This window comes from Manis javanica, chromosome X (assembly GCF_040802235.1).
Source record: "Manis javanica isolate MJ-LG chromosome X, MJ_LKY, whole genome shotgun sequence".
NCBI lineage: Eukaryota > Metazoa > Chordata > Mammalia > Pholidota > Manidae > Manis > Manis javanica.
This window is the reverse complement of record NC_133174.1, coordinates 48,068,097-48,087,432: the sequence shown is the minus strand read 5'-3', so window position 1 is coordinate 48,087,432 and position 19,336 is coordinate 48,068,097. Positions and strand designations below refer to the sequence as shown.

The window sequence follows — 19,336 nt, the reverse complement described above, 5'->3', positions numbered from 1 at the left end:
TCCAAACATGCCAACTTCCTGGCCATGCACTTCAACCCAAGTGGTGCTCATGGCAGTTTTTATGTTCTGCACTTTGGAAAAAGTTACCAGGTAGGTTGTTGCAGTGTAGATTTAATATGAATGATAGAAAGGGCCTCCATTGTCAGGCATTCAGAAGATGGCAGTTACCAATATTTTTCCATCTATGAACATCTTCTCGAGATGTGCTCACTCATGGTGACCATTTATGAACCCGAGTGTAACTGTGTGGGCTTCAGTCATTATGTGTTGTCATTATGACTGTGTATGAATGTGAGCATGAGTGTGACAGGGAGTATGTGAGGGAGTGGGCATACATATGAATATGAGTGTATGTGATTGTGTGTTTGAGTGTGTATCCATGTGTGTGTGTGTGTGTGTGTGTGTGTGTGTGTGTGTGTGTGTGTGTTTGCATCTTTGGGTAAGTATACAGATGCATGGTACAGGTGCTGTGTGTACAGTGTGACTTATCCTACATCTCATATGCTCTTCCTCGATGGACTGTCTCATAAAATCTCATGCTTAGTTAAGATCTGGAAATATTAATTTGTCAGATTGAAATTTATAAATATTTCTCCATACGGTTACATTGCTTCAGGACACAGAGTTTTATACTGCAAAGCCTCTGAACTTCTCTGCTGTAAGCATTAATAAAACTCAGTTGTATAAGTATCTACATAATAAATGCATACATTTCATTTACAATCACCATCACCATTTCCTTTTTATTACTGGGACAGAAGTCCCACCTGTCTTGGTCTCACTACTTGCTTATAATGTGACTCCTTTACAATGGGGCTTAGGGCTCTGAAAGTAGTGAATAAGAAATGGAATATTGTGACAACATACAGTTTACATTGTGATAATTTTGTATTCGTTATCCAGGCAAGGGCCTGGCCACTCTGGAGTCACAGCTCATGAGAATGTGCGCTTGACAGTTGGGAAAATCATGTGGATTAGTATAGAGGTGTTCACCAGCCACAAACTTGGATTATTTAAAACAGCCAAAGAAATGTGGAGAATGGATAAGTTGTAAAAGGGTACAAAGATACTCACCAGAACAAGGATGCTCTGGGTACCTCCGTTTTCATGTGAAGATCTGGGGGAAATGTTATTTCTATGAATGTGTTGGACATGCTGCCTATGCACATACAGGATGAAAACCATGGAGATGCTGGAACAGAGCTTGAGGCCTAAAGAGAAAATATCAGAATACTAGCAATGCTATAAATAGTGAGATTTTGATTTTGTTCTGAGACCCAACAGAACAATATCCAAAATTTTTTTCTCTGTGTGATGTTTTGCTACTCCATTTGCCAGTTACACATATAGGAGAAGCTAAATGTATTAACATGTATGGCATTCAGGAAGGTAATTGGAGAATCCAATGTACCTAGGAGCATTTGCTTTAATCTCTGCCCACCTGGAGCTTGTGGTAATGATGGTGATAAACTGGAAGATGCTCAAGGGCAGGTAGTACCAATGGACACACCCTTGCCCACCCTGTGAACATAGCAAACAAGTTTGCATCTAAGCTCACTGAGGAAACAAGTGCACCCAAATTCTGCCATGTCTGGGGGACCCCTTTAGAGAGAATGACCAAGGAATTGTCTAAGTTCAGGTGTAGGAGAATGATATCTATTGGTCTTAACTTGCTTCCAGTGAAGTGAAGGAAAATATAATGGTAAAGAAGAGAGAAATTCCCCTAGGATTCCAACTATGGTAATTCAGAATATTCTTCTTAAGGAAGTTTGGTTAATTACAAAAACAGACGGACAATTAAAGAAAATTAGGGAAAACAATGCATGACCAAAACAAGAAGTTCAACAAAGAAATAGAAACCCTAAAAAAAAAAAAACAGAACTCCTAAAGCTGAAAAACACAATTGCTGAACTGAAGAAATTAATAGAGCTGCAAATGCAGACTCAACCATGCATAAGTATCAGTGATCTAGAATACAGCATATTTGAAATTATGTGGTCAGAAAAGGAAAAGGTAAAAAGAATGTAAAAGAATGTAAAATGCCTGTGAGACTCATGGGGAACAATCAAAGGGAAAATTATGGGAATTGCAGAAGGAGAATTAAAAGTGTATTTAAAGTGTACTTAAAGCATAGTGGCTGAAAACTTCTCAAATCTGAGAAGAGGTATGGACATGCAAATCTATTAACAATAAAGGAATCTGAATAATTTTAAGCCAACCTGTTGGGTTCTAGGAGAGATAGGGAATGAGGAAGCATAACTGAGAAGCAAAGGGAGAAAGGGGGGATTCTATTGCTGGCTTTGCCACAGTTGACTAACACAGTGGTCAGCAAAATTTTTCTGTTAAGGACCACATAGTAAATATTTTTGGCTCTATGGCCACCATATGGTCACTTTGGCAACTAATCAACTCTGTTGCTGCATCGTGAGAAGTCAGACAATACAAAAATGAATGAACATGGCTGGGTTCCAACAAAGCTTTATTTATGGACACTGAAATATGAATTTTATATAATGTTCACATGTCATAAAATAAAATTCTCTTGATTTTCTCAACTACTAGAACATGTAAAACCACTCTAAATTCACATATCATACAAAATCAGGCAGCAGCCAGATTTACCATGGGCCATAGTTTACCAATTTTTCTGAAGATGCTACTTTAACACCATCATAAAGTACATTTAGTTGCTAAATAACTTATTTAGAAAATATATGGTGTGAAGCAACATCTAGTACTGTTCAGACTACTAGGCTGCATGGGAGAAGATAGAGGTTGAGGTCAATTCAATAGCCCTTAGAAACAATTATTATTATGAGCTGTGGACTAATAAAATATTAATAATAAATTATCTTATTAAGCAAATATTTGTGAAGCACTTACTACATGTCAGGCGCTACACACCTTTCTAAGTCCTTAACCTTCACATCAACAAAGTGAGGTAGGTATTCATACCACCTCTTTGTAAATGATGAAATGAGGCCCAAGGAAATTAATTAACTTGCCCAATAGTTTAGAGTTAGTGAGTAAGAGATCCAGGAAATGTTAGGACTTGTGGGTGGGTCAGAGTTGGAAATTTGCAATGTGCCATGTAGAATTATAAATCTGGAATCAAGAAGTTAATGGCCCAAGTAAATGAAGAGATATTCTAAGTTCATGGATTGGAAAAATTAATATTGTTAAAATGCCCATACTACCCAAAACAATGTACAGATTCAATGCAATCCCCATAAAAATAGAAGTGACATTTTTCACAGAACTAGAGCAAAGAATCCTAAAATGTGTATGGAACAACAACAAAAAAGCTCTGCGTAGTCAAAGGAATCTTGATAAAGAAGAATAAAGCTGGAGGTATGCTCCCTGATTTCAAACTATAGTTGACCCTTAAGTAATGTGGGGGTTAGGAGCACCAGACACCATACAGTTGAAAATATGTGTATACCTTTTGACTCCCCAAAACTTAATGATTATTAGATTACTGTTGACCAGAAGCTTTATTAATAACAAAGAGCTGATTAACACAGATTTTGAATGTTATATGTATTACATATACATTCATACAAAGAAAAACCCTTCTTTTGAAATCTTCACAAATCTCCAAAACATTTTCCAACATATTTATTGAAAAAAAGTGCACATAAATAGACCCACACAATTCAAACCACGTTGTTCAGGTCCAACTGTTCTATAAAACGTCATAATCAGAACAGCATGATACTGGCATACAGACACATAGATCAATGAAGTAGAATACATATACCAGAAATAAACCCATGCATATGTGGTCAGTCTATGACTAAGGAGGCAACAATATACAATGGGGAAGAGAAAGTCTCTTCAACAAATGGTGTTGAGAAAAATGGACAGCTGCATGTAAAAAATTAATCTGCAGCACTGTCTTATACTATATACAAAAATTAATTCGAATGAACAAAGATTTGAATGTAATACCTGAAATCATAAAACTCCTAGAAGATGACATACCATTAAGCATTTTGGCATTGGTCTTGGCAAATTTTTTTAGGCCATTCTCCATGGCAAAGTCACAGAAAGCTAAAATAAGCAGTTGAGATTACATCAAACTAAAAAGCTTTTACAAGTTAAGAAAACCATCAACAAAATGAAAATGCAACCTACTAAATGGAAAAGATATTTACAAATCATGCATCTGATAATGGGTAAATACCCAAAATATATAAAGTACTTATACAACTTAATATAAAAAAACAGTTAATAAATGGGCAGAAGACTTGAATGACATTTTTCCAAAGAAGACATGAAGATGACCAATTGACATATGAAAAGATGTTCAACATCACTAATCATCATGGAAATTCAAATCAAAACTACAATGAGATATTACCTCACACTAATCATAACAGCTAGTATCAAAAGAATGAAATGACTGTTGGCAAAGATGACTGTTGGTAGAGAAAAGGGAGCCCTCATGTACTGTTGGTAGGGATGTAAAATGGTGCAGCCACAATGAAAAACAGTATCAAATTTCCCCCAAAATTACAATTACAACTATCGTAAGATTGCAATTCTGGGTATTTATCCAAAGAAAATGAAAACACCAATTCATATAGACATATGCACCCCTATGTTCACTGCAGCATTTACAATAGCCAAGATATGGAGGCAACCTAAGTGTTCATTGCTTGATAAATGAATAAAGATGTGACACATATACATGATGGAATATTATTCAGCCATAAGAAAGGATGACATGTTGAATGAAATCTTGTCAACCAAAAGCAACATATATGGAACTAGGAAGTATTATGCCAAGTGAAGTAAGACAAAGAAAGACAAATACTGTGTAATTTCACTTATATGTGGAATCTAAAAAAATAAGTGAGCAAAGCAGAAACAGACTAATAGATATAGAAAACAAACTGTTGGTTGCTAGAGGGGGAGGGGAAGGGAAACAGGTAGAATAGGTGAAGGGGATTAAGAGCTATAAACTTTCAGTCATAAAATAAATAAGTTATGGGGATGTAATCAATAATATTATAGTAACTTTGTATGGTAATATTTAGTAACTAGAGATCATGGGAATCATGTTGTAATGTATAAAAATGGTGTACACTACAGTGCATATCTGAAGCTAACATGATATTGCATGTCAATCATATTTCAATAAATAAAGAAGTCAAATGGTCTCATCTCAAGGCAAGAATCCAGCACTTACCAACTACAGGAACAACCTTCCTAACCTCACTATGTCTTGGCTTCCTTATCTGTGGAATAGAAGGTTATAACTATTTCATAAAATGATATTGAAGATTAAATAAATATATGGTCTTGACCAATACCCAATAAATGGTACCTAATATAATAATTAAGTATAAATTTCCCTAAGTTTTGATAGACCTGTGGAGCTGTATCATATCCTTTGCTTTGAAAATAAACCATTATTACGTTGAGATATTATTCTAGACCCATTCTTTGCAACAGAATTTGGTAAATGAGTCAATTCTCATTCCATCTATGAAGTTAATAATATTTTAAACAGCCTTGACAACCCCTTGAAATCTCCCAGAACTATTTATGTAATTCCTCCATTTGGTTTGAAATATAAGCAACACATATCACTGCTTAGAGAATTCAGAATCAATGGGCTTGGAAAAACCTGCAGAAGAAATCTCACCTGATGCTCTACCTCTGAAAAGGGCAACATGCAAATTGCCTCCACCTCCTCTGTTTGTGCAGTCAGCCCCACAGGTTTTTCTCACCTTAGAAAAGAATCATAGTATCACTTCAGCTTCTCTCTAGATGATTTTTTTATTAAGGTATGATTGATATACACTCTAATGAAGATTTCACATTTAAAAAATGTGGTTACTACATTTACCCATATTATCAAGTCCCCACCCATACCCCCAATGCAGTCACTGTCCATCAGTGTAGTAAGATGCCACAGATTCACTATATGCCTTCTCTGTTACACTATTCTTCCCGTGATCCCCTACACCATGTGTACTAAAGATAATACCCCTAAGTCCCCTTCTCCCTCCCTACCCACCCGCCCCCACCCACACCCCTTCCCATTGGTAACCACTAGTTCCTTCTTGGAGTTTGAGACTGCTGCTGTTTTGCTCCTTCGGTTTTGCTTCAATACTCCACAAATGAGGGAAATCATTTGGCATTTGTCTTTCTCCACCTCGCTTATTTCACTGAACATAATGTCCTCCACCTCCATCCATGTTGTTGCAAATGGTAGGATTTGTTTCTTTCTTATGGCTGAGTAGTATTCCATTGTGTATATGTACCACCTCTTCTTTAGTCATTCATCTACTGATGGACACTTAGGTTGCTCCCATATCTTGGCTATTGCAAAAAGTGCTGTGATAAACACAGGGGTGCATATGTCTTTTTGAATCTAAGAACTTACATTCTTTGGGTAAATTCCAAGGAGTAGGATTCCAGGGTCAAATGGTATTTCTATTTTTAGTTTTCTGAGGAACCTTCTTATTGCTTTCCACAATGACTGAACTAGCTTACATTCCCACCAGCAGTGTAGGATGTTACCCTTTCTCCGCATCCTCACCAGCATTTGTTGTTCTTAGTCTTTTCGATGCTGGCCATCCTTACTGGTGTGAGGTGATATCTCATTGTGGTTTTAATTTACATTTCCCTGATGATTAGTGATGTGGAGCATCTTTTCATGTGTCTGTTGGCCATCTGAATTTCTTCTTTGGAGAACTGTCTCTTCATATCCTCTGCCCAATTGTTAATCAGGTTATTTGCTTTTTAGGTGTTGAGGTGTATAAGTTATTTTTATATTTTGGATGTTAAACCCTTATTGGATATGTCATTTACAAATATATTCTCCCATACTGAAGGATGTCTTTTTGTTCTATTGATGGTGTCTGTTGCCGTAAAGAAACTTTTTAGTTTGATGTAGTCCCATGAGTTCATTTTTGCTTTTGTTTCCTTTTCTCGAGGATATGCATTCAGGAAGAAGTTGCTCATGCTTATATTCAGGAGATGTTTGCCTATGTTGTCCTCTAAGAGTTTTATGGTTTCATGACTTACATTCAAGTCTTTAATTCATTTTGAGTTTACTTTTGTGTATGGTTAAACAATAATCCAGTTTCATTCTCTTGCATGTAGCTGTCCAGTTTTGCCAACACCATCTGTTGAAGAGGCTGTCATTTCCCCATTGTACATCCATGGCTCCTTTATCATATATAATTGACCATATATGGTTGGGTTTATATCAGGGCTCTCTAGTCTGTTCCATTGGTCTATGGGTCTGTTCTTGTGCCAGTACCAAATTGTTTTGATTACTGTGGCTTTGTAGTAGAGATTGAAGTTGGGGAGCATAATGTCCCCAGCTTTATTCTTCCTTCTCAGAATTGCTTTGGCTATTCGAGGTCTTTTGTAGTTCCATATGAATTTCAGAATGATTTTTCTCTAGTTTGTTGAAGAATGCTATGGGTATTTTGATAGGAATTGCATTGAATCTGTAGATTGCTTTAGGCAGGATGATCATTTTGATGATATTAATTCTTCCTATACATGAGCATGGGATGAGTTTCCATTTATTGGTATCTTCTTTAATTTCTCTTAAGAGTGTCTTGTACTTTTCAGAGTATAGGTCTTTCACTTCCTTGATTAGGTTTATACCTAGGTATTTTATTATTTTTGATGCATCTGTGAATGGAATTGTTTTCCTGATTTCTTTCTCTGCTAATTCATTGTTAGTGTATAGGAATGCCACAGATTTCTATGTATTAAATTTGTATCCTGTAACTTGCTGAATTCAGATACTAGTTCTAGTAGTTTGGAGTGGATTCTTTAGGGTTTTTTATGTACAATATCATGTCATCTGCAAATGGACAATTTAACTTCTTCCTTGCCAATCTGAATGCCTTTTATTTCTTTGTGTTGTCTGATTGCTGTGGCTAGGACCTCCAGTACTATGTTGAATAAAAGTGGGGAGAGTGGCATCCTTGTCTTGTTCCTGATCTTAAAGGAAAAGCTTTCAGCTTCTTGCTGTTAAATATGATGCTGGCTGTGGGTTTGTCATATAAAGCCTTTATTATGTTGAGGTACTTGCCCTCTATACCCATCTTGTTGAGAGTTTTTTTTATCATGAATGGATGTTGAATTTTGTCAAATGCTTTTTCAGCATCTATGGAGATGATCATGTGGTTTTTGTCCTTTTTGTTGATGTGGTGGATGATGTTGATGGATTTTCAAATTTGTACTGTCCTTGCATCCCCGAGATGAATCCCACTTGTTCATGGTGTATGATCCTTTTGATTTATTTTTGAATTCGATTTGCTAATATTTGTTGAGTATTTTTGCATCTCTGTTCATCAGGGATATTGGTCTGTAATTTTCTTTTTTTGCGGTGTCTTTGCCTGTTTTTGGTATTAAAGTGATGCTGGCCTCATAGAATGAGTTTGGAAATATTCCCTCTTCTTCTACTCCTTGGGAAACTTTAAGGAGGATGGGTATTAGGTCTTCCCTAAATGTTTGATAAAATTCAGTGGTGAAGCCATCTGGTCCAGGAGTTTTATTCTTAGGTAGTTTTTTGATTTCCAGTTCAATTTTATTGCTGGTAATTGGTCTTTTCATATTTTCTGTTTCTTCCTTGGTCAGCCTTGGAAGGTTGTGTTTTTCTAGAAAGTTGTCCATTTCTTCTAGGTTATCCAGTTTGTTAGTGTATATTTTTCATAGTATTTTCTAATAATTATTTGTATTTCTGTGGTATCTGTAGTAATTTTTCCTTTCTCATTTCTTATTCTGTTTTTGTGTGTAGACTCTCTTTTTTTCTTGATAAGTCTGGCTAGGGGTTTATCTATTTTGTTTATTTTCTCGAAGAACTAGCTCTTGCTTTCATTGAATCCTTCTATTATTTTATTCTTCTTGATTTTCTTTATTTATGCTCTAATCTTTATTATGTCCCTCCTTCTACTGACTTTGGTCCTCATTTGTTCTTCTTTTTCTAGTTTCATTAATTGTGAGTTTAGACTGCTTATATGGGATTGTTCTTCTTTCCTGAGATAGGACTGTTTTGCAGTATACTTTCCTCGTAGCACAGCCTTGGCTGCATCCCACAGATTTTATAGTGTTGAATTATTGTTGTCATTTGTCTCCATATATTGCTTGATCTCTGTTTTTATTTGGTCATTGATCCATTAGTTATTTAGGATCATGTTGTGAAGCCTCCATGTGTTTGTGGGACTTTTTATGTTCTTTGTGTAATTTATTTTTAGTTTCATACCTTTTTGGTCTGAGAAACTGGTTGGTACAATTTTAATTTTTTGAAATGACTGAGGCTCTTTTTGTGGCCTAGTATATGATCTATTCTTGAAAATACTCCATGTGCAGTTGAAAAGAATGTGTATTCTCTTGCTTTTGGGTGTAGAGTTCTGTAGATGTCTGTTAGGTCCATCTGTTCTATTGTGTTGTTCAGTGCCTCTGTCTCCTTACTTATTTTCTGTCTGGTTGATCTGCCCTTCAGAGTGAGTGGAGTGTTGAAGTCTCCTAGAATGAATGCATTGCATTCTATTTCCCCTTTTAATTCAGTTAGTATTTGTTTCCCATATGTAGGTGCTTCTGTGTTGGGTGCATAAATATTTATAATGGTTATATATTCTTGTTGGATTGACCCTTTTATCATTATGTAATATCCTTATTTGTCTCTTGTGACTTTCTTTGTTTTGAAGTCTATTTTGTCTGATATAAGTACTCCAAATCCTGCTATTTTCTCTCTATTAGTTGCGTGAAATATCTTTTTACATCCCTCCACTTTTAGTCTCTTTGGGTTTAAAGTGAGTCTCTTGCAGGCAGCATATAGAGGGGTCTTGTTTTTTTTATCCATTCAGTGACTCTATGTCTTTTAATTGGTGCATTCAGTCCATTTACATTTAGGGTGATTACCGATAGGTAGGTACTTATTGCCATTGCATCCTTCAGATTCGTGGTTACCAAAGGTTCAAGGTTAACTTCCTAACTATCTAAGAGTCTAACTTAACTCACTTAATATGCTGTTACAAGCATAATCTAAGGGTTCTTTTCTTTTTCTCCTCCTTTTTCTTCCTCCTCCATTCTTTATGTATTAGGTATCATATTTTGTACTCTTTTTCTATCCTTGATTGACTTTGGGGATAGTTAATTTAATTTTGCATTTGCTTAGTAATTAGCTGTTCTACTTTCTTTACTGTGGTTTTATTACCTCTGGTGACAGCTATTAAACCTTAGGAACACTTCCATCTATAGCAGTCTGTCCGAAATAGACTGTAGAGATGGTTTGTGGGAGGTAAATTCTCTCAGCTTTTGCTTATCTGGAAATTGTTTAATTCCTCCTTCAAATTTAAATGATAATCTTGCTGGATAAAGAAATCTTGGTTCCAGGCCCTTCTGCTTAATTGCATTAAATACATCATGCCACTCCCTTCTGGTGTGTAATGTCTCTGCTGAGAAGTTTTATGTTAGCCTGATCGGCTTTTCTTTGTATGTGATCTTATTTCTCTCTCTAGCTGCTTTTAATAGTCTGCCCTTATCCTTGATCTTTGCCAATTTTATTACTATATGTCTTGGTGTTGTCTTCCTTGTGTCCCTTCTGTTGGGAGATCTGTGGATCTCCATGGTCTGAAAGACTAGCTCCTTCTTCAGATTTGGGAAGTTTTCAGGAATTACCTCCCCAAAGACACTTTGTATCCCTTTCTCTCTCTTCTTCTTCTTCTTCTTCTGATCCCCCTTTTATGAAAATATTGTTCCATTTGGATTGGTCACACAGTTCTCTCAATATTCTTTCATTCTTAGAGGTTCTTCTTTCTCTCTGTGCCTATGCTTCTTTGTATTCCTCTTATCTAGTTTCTGTTTCATTTATTCTCTCCTCCACCATATCCAATCTGCTTTTAATACCCTCAATTTGTGCTCTTCAATGATTGAATCTCCAACCGGAATTCATTCTTGACTTCTTGAATATCTTTCCGTACCTCCATTAGCATATTAGTGATTTTTATTTTGAACTTCCTTTCTGGAAGAGTCATAAGGTCCATATCATCTTTCTCAGGGGTTATATTAATTTTACTATGTTCCAGGTTCCTTTGGCATTTAATATTTGTGTATGGCACCCTCTAGTGTACATGAGCTCTACTCTCTGGAGCTGCTCAGCCCCTGAAGCAATGTCGGGGGTCACAGGGGAGTGGTATTGGTGCCTAGGGGGAGGAAAGAGCTGTTTCCTACTTCCTGGCTGCTATGCCTGCCTCCACTTCCTGAATGAGTAGGCTGAGCTCACAGGTATAAGCTTTAGTCCCAGAGCAGCTGGATATGGATCAGTGCTTTCCACAAACAGCTGGAATCTCAGTCTCTCCAGGAATTCTGCCTGTCTTAGCTTTCCAACACCATAATCATGAGAGTATCACACAAGCACTACAAAATGTAGGTTTGTGCTCCCAGATCAGATCTACAGAGCTAGGTATTCAGCAGTCCCAGGCCTCCACTCCCTCCCTGCTCCATCTCTCTTCCTCCCACCAGTGAGCTGGGGTGGGGGAAGTGCTTGGTTCCTGCGTGTGCCACAGCTTTGGTATGTTACCCTGTTCCATGAGGTCTGCTCTTTTCTCCAGGTGTATGCAGTCTGGCACAGCCCTCTTTCTTGTTGCTCTCTCAGGATTAGTTGTACTAATTATACTTTCATATTATATGAAGTTTTAGGAGGAAGCCTCTGTCTCACTCTCACACCACCATCTTTTACTCTCTAGATGATTTTATGTAATAAATATTTATTTATTTTAGATGCTAGAATTTCTAAATTTTGAGAATTTACTTTTAAGTAAGTATTTCTTTATTTTAAAATAAAGAGCATTCTACTACCACAGACTCCAAGTGTTCCCATTACAAAAACTTCAGTGACTCTTTTTTGATCTGTAGGAAAAAGTTCAACACCTTTTCTTTTTGATAACCAAGGCTTTTTAAACTCTCATTTGTCCATTTGTTTAACAGGGAATACTTTAATATATCTGAAACTTGACTTCATTTTTAAAGCAATAGCATGTTCTAGTCAATGTATGCCAAAGGGTGGTCATAACACAGTGGCCATGGATGTGTATGTGCATCAAAGAGTCAGCATTGCAACTTAAAGATGAGGTATCCTGGACACAGTGGTGCAGTCCCTGTTTTAAACACTGAGATCCACATTATTTTGTCAAGGCAGGAAAATCAATAGGTTTAGAAATATTTCCAAGTATTAGTAAAATATAGGCTAATTCCATATAGTTGCAAAGCTGGCTTAATTAACAACAGTAATGGTTTTCATTCTCTTATAGATTCTTTTAAAGAAATGGTGCATTCTGATATTCAACATAGTACTGGAGGTCCTAGCCATGGCTATCAGACAAAACAAAGAAATACAAGGCATCCTGATTGGTAAAGAAGAAGTCAAACTGTCACTATTTGCAGATGACATGATATTGCACATAAAAAAACCCTAAAGAGTCCACTCCAAAACTACTAGAACTAATATCTGAATTCAGCAAAGTTGCAGGATACCAAATTAATACACAGAAATCTGTTGCTTTCCTATACACTAATGATGAACTAGCAGAAAGAAATATCAGGAAAACAATTCCATTCACAATTGCATCAAAAAGAATAAAATACCTAGGAACAAACCTAACCAAGGAAGTGAAAGTCCTATACCCTGAAAACTACAAGGCACTCATGAGAGAAATTAAAGAGGACACTAACAAATGGAAACTTATCCCATGCTCTTGGCTAGGAAGAATTAATATTGTCAAAATGGCCATCCTGCCTGAAGCAATCTACAGATTCAATGCAATCCTTATCAAAATACCCAACAGCATTCTTCAACGAACTGGAACAAATAGTTTTACAATTCATATGGAACCACAAAAGACCCCAAATACACAAAGCAATCCTGAGAAGGAAGAATAAAGCAAGGGGGATCTCGCTTCCCAACTGCAAACACTACTACAAAACCACAGTAATCCAGACAATTTGGTACTGGCACAAGAACAGACCCACAGACCAGTGAAACAGGATACAGAGTCCAGATATTAACTGAAACATATATGGTCAATTAATATATGATAAAGGAGCCATGGACATACAATCGAGAAAGGACAGCCTTTTTAACAGCTCGTGTTGGCAAAACTGAACAGCTACATGTAAGAGAATGAAACTGGATCATTGTCTAACTCCATGCACAAAAGTAAATTCGAAATGGATCAAAGACCTGAATATAAGCCATGAAACCATAAAACTCTTAGAAAAAAACATAGGCAAAAATCTCTTGGATATTAACATGAAAAACTTCTTCATGAACATGTCTCCCTGGGCAAGGGAAACAAAAGCAAAAATGAACAAGTGGGACTATATCAAGCTGAAAAGCTTCTGTACAGCAAAGGACACCAACAAAAGAACAAAAAGGCATCCTACAGTATGGGAAAATATATTCATAAATGACAGATCCAATAAAGGGTTGACATCCAAAACATATAAAGAGCTCACGCACCTCAACAAACAAAAAGCAAGTAATCCAATAAAAAAATGGTCAGAGGAGCTGAACAGACAGTTCTCCAAAGAAGAAATTCAGGTGGCCAACAGACACATAAAAAGATGCTCCACATCGTTAGTCATCAGAGAAATGCAAATTAAAACCACAATGAGATATCACTTCACGCCAGTAAGGATCGCCACCATCCAAAAGACAAACAAGAAATGTTGGCGAGGTTGTGGAGAAAGGGGAACCCTCCTACACTGCTGGTGGGAATGTAAATTAGTTCAAGCATTATGGAAAGCAGTATGGAGGTTCCTCAAAAGCTCAAAATAGAAATACCATTTGACCAGGAATTCCACTCCTAGGAATTTACCCTAAGAATGTAGGAGCCCAGATTGAAAAAGACATATGTACCCCTATGTTTATCGCAGCACTACTTACAATAGCCAAGAATTGGAAGCAACCTAAGTGTCCATCAGTAGATGAATGGATAAAGAATATGTGGTACATATACACAATGGAATATTATTCAGCCATATGAGAAAACATATCCTACCATTTGCAGCAACATGGATGGAGCTAGAGGTTGTTATGCTCAGTGATGTAAGCCAGGCAGAGAAAGACTAGTATAATATGATTTCACTCATCTTGTAGTATAAGAACAAAGAAAAAACTGAAGGAGCAATACAGCAGCAGACTCACAGAACCCAAGAATGGACTAACAGTTACCAAAGCGGAAAGGACAATGGAGGATGGGTGGGAAGGGAGGGGTAAGTGGGCTGGGGAAGAAATGGGGAATTATGATTAGCTGTTTTAATGAGGGGGGCATGAGGAGGGCTTTACAACACAGAGAAGACAAGTAGTGACTCTATAGCATCTTACTATGCTGATGGACAGAGACTGTAATGGGTAATATGGGGGGGGGCTGGGTGATGGGGGCAGTCTAGTAAATATAATGCTCCTCATGTAATTGTAGATTAATGATACCAAAGTAAAAAATAAAATAAATTTAAAAAAATAAAAAGAAATGGTGCATCATCATGAGGGGAAAGATGGCCATGTAGGAAGGCACGGTGGAAACCTTCTTCCACAACACACACACACAAAGGTAGCAACTATAGCAAAAATGCAACCAAGGAGATGGAAGGTCTGTATTCTGAAAACCGTAAAATATTGGTAAAAGAAATTGAAGAGACAAAAATAAATGTAAATATACTCCATGCTCATGTGTTGGAAGATTTAATATTGTTAAAATGTCCATACTACCCAAAACAATCTACAGATTCGGTACAATTCTTATTAAAATACCAATGGCATTTTTCACACAATCTTAAAATTGTAGTAATCACAAGAATATCATGAAGAGCCAAAGCAATCTTAAGACAAAGAACAAAGTTGGAGGTATTAGGCTCCCTGATATCATTTACAATAAAAAGTTGCAGTAATCAAAAGAGTATGGTACTGGCACAAAATAGATGCATACATCAATGGAACAAAATAGCCCAGAAATAAACCCATGTCTATATAGTCAATTAATATATAAAAAAGGAAGCAAGAATACACAATGGGGAAAAGAGAGTCTCTTCAATAAATGGTATTGGGAAAACTGGAGAACTACGTGAAAGAGAATGAAACTGTATTACTGTCTAACACCATACACTAAAGTAAATGCAAGTGGATTGAGGATCTAAATATAAAATCTTAAACCAGGAGATGAAAAGATTGTACAATAGGGTAGCAAGGAGGAAACATCCTCCACATACACACCAAGGAAGCAACTACATCAAATACAACTAAGCCTGAAAATGACCTGAAGATGAAAATTACAGATCAGCATCCCTGCTGAACATAGATGTAAAATCCTCAACAAAATCAAAGAATGCAAAACTGAAAAAATATATCAAAAGTATGATCCATTATGGCCAAGTAAGATTTATTCCAGGGATGCAAGGGTGGTACAATATCCATAAATCAATCAATGTGATACACCACATTAACAAAGGAAGGATGAAAACCATATGATCACCTCAATAGATGCTGAAAGAGCACTTAACAACATTCAACACCCATTCATGATTAAACCTCAACAAAATGGTTATGGAGGGAACATATATTAACATAATGAAGGCCAAAAACAACAAACCTACAGCTGACATCATATTCAGTGGTGAAAAACTAAAAGATCTAGAACAAGAAAAGGATGCCCACTCTCACCACTTTTATTCAACATAGTACTGAAAGTCCTAGCAATAACAATCAGACAAGAAAAAGATACATAAGGCACCAAAACTGGCAAGGAAGAAGTACATCTGTCACTATTTGCATATGACATAATACTCTGTATTAAAAACCCTGAAGACTTCCAAAAAACTTTTAGAAATAATAACTGGACTCAGAAATGTCACAGGATACAAAATCAGTATAAAGAAATCTGTTGCATTCCTATATACTAACAATGAAGTAGCACATAAAGAACCCAAGAAAATTACATTTAAAATTGTATCAAAAAGAATAAAATACCTAGAAGTAACCTAACCAAGTAAGTGAAAGACCTGTACTCTGAAAACTATAAGACACTGATGAAAGAAATTGAAGAAAACACAAGTAAATGGAAATGTACCCCATGCTCATGGATAGGAAGAATTAGTATTATCAAAATGGCCATTCAAAGCAATTTACAAATGCAATGCAATGCCTATCAAAATGTCAATGGCATTTTTCAGTGAAATAGAGCAAATAATTCTAAATTTCATATGGAACCACAAAAGACCCCAAATAGCCAAAGATCTTGAGAAAGTATAAAGTTTGGGGTATCATGCTCCCATCCTTCAAGCTAGACTACAAAGCTGCAGTAAACAAAACGGTATGGTACTGGCACAAGAATAGATAAATGAAACAAAATAGAGAGCCCAGAAATACACCCATGCATATATATGTGGTCAATTAATATATGAGAAAGGAGCCATGAATACAAAGTGGGGAAAAGATAGTCTCTTCAATAAATGTTGCTCGAAAACTGGACAGCTACATGCAAGAGAATTAAACTGGATTACTCCCTAACACCATACACAAGAGTAAAATTTAAATAGATTATAAGCCTACAAATAATACATGAAACCATAAAGCTCTTGGAAGAAATCATAGGAATGACCTCTTGAACACAAGTATGAGCAATTTTTTTCTGGGCACATGTTCCTGGGTCTGGGAACAAAAACCAAACATAAGCAAGTGGGACTACATCAAATTAAAAAGCTTCTGTGCAGCAAAGGACACCATCAGCAGAACAAAAAAGCAACCTACAGTATGGGAGAATATATTCATAAATTATTTATTCAATAAGGGGTTAACATTCAAAATACATAAAGAACTCATATGACTCATAATCAAATAAAAAATGGGGATAGGACCTGAATGAACATTTTTCCAAAGATGTCTAATGGCCAATAAGCACGTGAAAAGATGCTTCATTATTGTCAGGGAAGTGCAAATCAAACCACCATGAGATGTCACTTCATACCATTTAGAATGGCTATTATACAAAAGACAAGGTATATCAATGCTGACAAGGATGTGGAGAAAAGGAACCCTCCTAAAGTGTTGGCGGGAATGTAAATTGGTATAGCCACTACAGAAAAAAGTATGAACGTTCTTCAAAAAAATTAAAAATAGAAGTACTATACAACCCAGTAACTCCACTTCTAGGAATTTACCCAAAGAAAACAAAATCTCTGTTTCAGAAAGATATATACTCTCCTGTATTGTCACATTATTTGTAGTAGCCAAGATATGGAAGCAAACAATGTGTCCATCAATAGATGAAAGGATAAAGAAGAAGTGGTACACATATACAGTGGAATATTATTCAACCATAAAAAATAAAAAACTGCTGCTTGGGACAACATGGGTGAACTTAGAGGGTATTATGCCAAGTGATATAAGCCTGCTGGAGAAAGATAAATACCATGTGATTTCACTTATAAGTAGTATCTGAAAACAAAACAAAATGAATAAAGCAGAAGTAGACTAATAGACACTAAGAAGTAACTGGTGGTTACAATTGGGGAGATGTTGGGGTGGGTGGATGAAATAGGTGAAAGGAATAACGAGGCACAAAACCTCAATCACAATACAAATTAGTCAAGGGAATGAAAGTACAGCATAGAGAGTATAGTCAATAGTTCTGTAACATCTTTCTATGTTGACAGATAGTAACTATACTAGTTGGGATGAGTATTTAATAATGTATATAGTTGTTGAATCACTATGTTATGTACTTGAAACCAATATAATATTGTACATCAACTGTACTTAAATAGTATATATGTGTGTGTGTGTGTGTGTGTGTGTGTATTTCCTGAAACCATAAAACAATTTCTAGAAGCAGACAGTAAACTCCTAAACATAGGAATTAGTATATTTTTTCTGGATATGTTTGCCCAGGCAAGAGAACAAAAACAAATAAGTGAGACTACATCAAACTAAAAAGCTTCTGCATGGCAAATGAAACCATCAACAAAACTAAAAGGCAGCCTGCTGAATGGGAGAATATATTTTCAAATAGCATATCTAATAAGGACTAATATCCAAACTATATAAAGAACTCATACAACTCAACACTGATAATAGTAATAATCTGATTTAAATATGGACAGAGGACCTGAATAGACATTTTTCCGAAGACATACAGCTGGCCAACAAGCAGGGAAAAGATGCTCAACATTGCTAATCATCAGGGAAATGCAAATCAAAACCACAATGAGATATCACCTGACACCAGATATCCACTATCCAAAAGACAAGAAATAATAAGTGCTGGCAACGATGTGGAGAAAAGGAAACCCTCCTAAAAAGTTGATGGGAATGTAAATTTGTTCAGCCACTATTGAAAGCAGTAGGGAGATTTCTCAAAACGCTAAAAATAGATATACCATATGACCCAGTAATCCCACATCTGGGCATTTACTCAAAGAAAACAAAAGTACTATTTGAAGAAAATACGTGCACTCCTTTTGCATCATGGCTGAAATAAGTGAATGGGAAACATAAAACATTTGCTGTCTTGATCTGGGAGATATTTATATGATTGCATACACATGTCAAAATTCATCAAAGTGTTCACTAAGATTTGTGCATTTTATTGTATATACCTCAATAAATAAATAAATAAATTGACAGAACAGTAGAAAACAAAACAAGAAAAACACTTTGTCCCTCATATTATATATATTCAGGATGAAAAACCTGGATGAGAATAGGAGACAATAAAAAAATATAAAGTATGACTATAAAGTGGCACACATTAATAACAACAACAACAAAAAACTTCCTCTGCTGCCTTTACAAGTTGTTCTGAAAGCTTTGAAGACTGACTGCTGACCCTGACAGTGTGCTGACTATGGACATCAATGTTGGTCCAAGTTTCTGCATTTTCCACACAGAACACCTCCTTTTACTATGAAGAATTATGAGGCTGATGATCTAATGCCACAGGCAAACAGAACTATTTGAAACCAATTACCTTATGCAGCCCCTCTAAAACCACACTGTACATAATTATTCTTACTGAACTGGGAACCCTATGGTCAAAGGTCCCACAATAGGATACCACATTGGGGCCCTGACTGCCTGAATTTCTGTTGGAGAGGCCCAAACATTGTAAATCTTTGTTTCTAAATAGGGAGATTATGTGTGTGTAGGGGAAATGGAAGTTCCATGGCCAGGATCCTCACCTGATCCTAATCTACTCACCCACTATGCACATGCAATGATATAATACTTGGCCTACAGTGCAGGCACAAGCCTGCATATGTTAGCAGGAAGCCATTATTGCCTGTGTTGCTATATAAAGAGCTC

General features: G+C 36.3%; 1 long non-coding RNA gene across 1 annotated transcript in view; it reads right to left on the bottom strand.

Moving 5' to 3' along the window:
- The window catches only part of LOC140847495 (uncharacterized), a 298,189-nt gene that overhangs the window by 132,498 nt on the left and 146,355 nt on the right, over positions 1-19,336 (bottom strand). Inside the window, exon 3 of the long non-coding RNA XR_012127559.1 lies at positions 1,075-1,211. This is a non-coding gene — a long non-coding RNA (uncharacterized lncRNA). The remainder of the gene's footprint in view (positions 1-1,074; positions 1,212-19,336) is intronic.